General features: G+C 43.4%; 1 long non-coding RNA gene across 1 annotated transcript; it reads left to right on the top strand.

The window, feature by feature from the left end:
• Positions 1-961: 961 nt before the first annotated feature.
• Positions 962-2,327, top strand: LOC138185431 (uncharacterized). The gene is made up of 2 exons (XR_011174613.1): positions 962-1,686; positions 2,238-2,327. It is a non-coding gene; the product is annotated as an uncharacterized LOC138185431 (long non-coding RNA).

Here is a 2,327-nt window from a genome sequence, read left to right as displayed (position 1 = left end):
ATACAAGATTTGACGGGTAGAAAAATGTTTCACGGTCTTACGCAATAGAAATTTATCGCTTGTTTGAAATTAACGTGTATGACACGTGAAAGTCGTGATCGACGTGGCGCCAGTCGTTAAAAATGTGACAGAATGAGAAAGTGATTCTTCGTAATAAGTGTGCGTTTGTCGCGGCCGTTAATCGGCCATATACAATATATATGACAATATATAAAAATATCGTCCAGTGAAAGCGTAATTTATACAGAGCCAGGGAAGAGATTTCGATTGTTTTATAAAACTAACGTAAGATAGAAAGAAGGCGAATCAAAAAAAGTTAATATTTCATTAAAAGTAAATATTCCATTAAATAGAACCATAGAGCCATAATTTCGTCATCCTATCCCCTGCCTTTGTCGCTAGCAACGAGGTAACGATAAGAGAAACAAGATGCGATTAGTCGAAGAATTCGTCTATCGAGGTTTTGATCTGTAGATTTCAATTTCAATGCATGCAACTTTAACACGAGAGCAGCGTCATAAAGCCAGCTCTCCTTCCATCGTTCAAACCACACGCTACCGATAAGAATCGGAGGCAATCGGTACGTCTACATCGACACGTATCCATGTACATAACGCGCTAAGAACCGCATCCTTGCTTCACGTTGGAACGTTTCAAGGAAATCGTGCATCATGCTGTACCCTGAAGCTCATCTCGTTGTGCAATTTTTTCTCGTATACCCGCGGTCTATCGTAACTTTACGCGTTCAGCGATGAAAGAAACCTCGCCTGCAACAGAAAGTTTCAAATATCCTACCAACGTGTAGTAGTAGCTGGTCTATTAAAAGACCGTTCAATTTCTTAAATGCCCTCTTATTTGTGTAAATCGTGTAAATCGTGTAAATAAGACATGGAAAAGGGAAACCGTAGAAGAAACGCTAATCGCAGTTGCAGAGACGCGAGATCGCAGTTGCAGAGAAGCGAGATCGCATGGAAATAATCGCGGTGTTTCGCGTTACGACGTGGTGGTGGATACCTCGTTGTGGAAAAAGTGGGATCGCTAGCGAGATAAGCTCGGCGGAATGGCCGACGTGCGCGATTTCGAGGGGTCAGTTTTCGCATCGGCGGTAAAGAAGGCAAGCGGATAACAAGTTTTTCGCACGGGGCACTACCGTGGGGCTGCGTTACGCGAGCTAACTCTTCTCTCCGTCCAGCTTGCCGAGCGCGGCGCGCATTTGCCCGTATCGTTGCGCGACTACTTACCTGGCTGGCGGCATGTCGCTGCCTTGGCCTTTAACGATTCTTGGAACGATCTCGCAGCTCCGATTTCCATCGATTCGATGCCGATCTCCGCGACACGCGCGCGCGACTATCTACCGGCCTGCCTTTCTCTCTCCTCCTTTTTCTTTCTTCTCTATCGCGAATTTCAACGGTCTCGACCCATCCCGCCTTCACCTTTCGACAACTCGTTTCTGTCGTTTGTAAACAGTGCCGAGCCGGGTGATCGGACTTGACCGATGGTAAACGAAATCTCGGTGGATCTTCGACCAGATGGAATTTACGTTACATCGTGGCGGCGGTGAAAATGGGAGTGCGTACAACACGTCGACACGATAGAGATATGCCTGTGCGGCATCCGTTATCGTGGATTCGGCCGAACGATAGTCTCTTGCAATTGTACGGCGCTACGATTAATTAGACCGTACAGGTACGACATAGGAGAGAAAATAACTAATAATACTTTCACTTTAGATGCCTGACGATTTACGCAATCTTAGCCGCAAGTAAAACATCGTTTTCTTTGAGACGGTTGCGTTCGATCTTAAACGAGACAAACGAGAATAGAATCGCGTGCACTCTTGTTAGTATCCGATTGGTAGTTCGTCACTTTGTCCTTTTTTTTTCTGCTACTTATATGCCGTAGAATGGAAGTTTCGAAAATACCTTTCTCCGAATAAAACGATCGAATGCGTGCAATGCAATGACAATGTAACGATTCGTAATTCGCTTAAACACAATGAAAACGCACTTTTAAAACTTTCATCTTTTTCGTAGTACGTAATTACGTACGTAAACGCGTAATATCGTTTTATTACGTATTTGCAACGATTACGTGCAATTATCTAAACGAGTTAATAGATGTTAGAAAGTCGGAAAGAGAAAATTATGCGAAAAATTGAAAATATCGCTAATAGCGAGGAAAGTTAATTTATCGAGAAACGGATTGAATTGTCTTTATTTGCTTGCTCTGTGTCACAGAAGAACAACTTCCATAACGAGAGAAAGGAACTCGAAAGAAAGAAACTTCTCGTTGCCGGTAAAAGGAAAAGAAGGAAAGGAAAGAAAGAA

The sequence above is a fragment of the Bombus flavifrons genome, chromosome 12, assembly GCF_040668555.2.
Source record: "Bombus flavifrons isolate JBK064 chromosome 12, iyBomFlav1_principal, whole genome shotgun sequence".
NCBI classification, from domain to species: Eukaryota; Metazoa; Arthropoda; class Insecta; order Hymenoptera; family Apidae; genus Bombus; species Bombus flavifrons.
The sequence above is the reverse complement of the archived record's forward strand: the minus strand, read 5'-3'. Positions and strand labels throughout refer to the sequence as shown.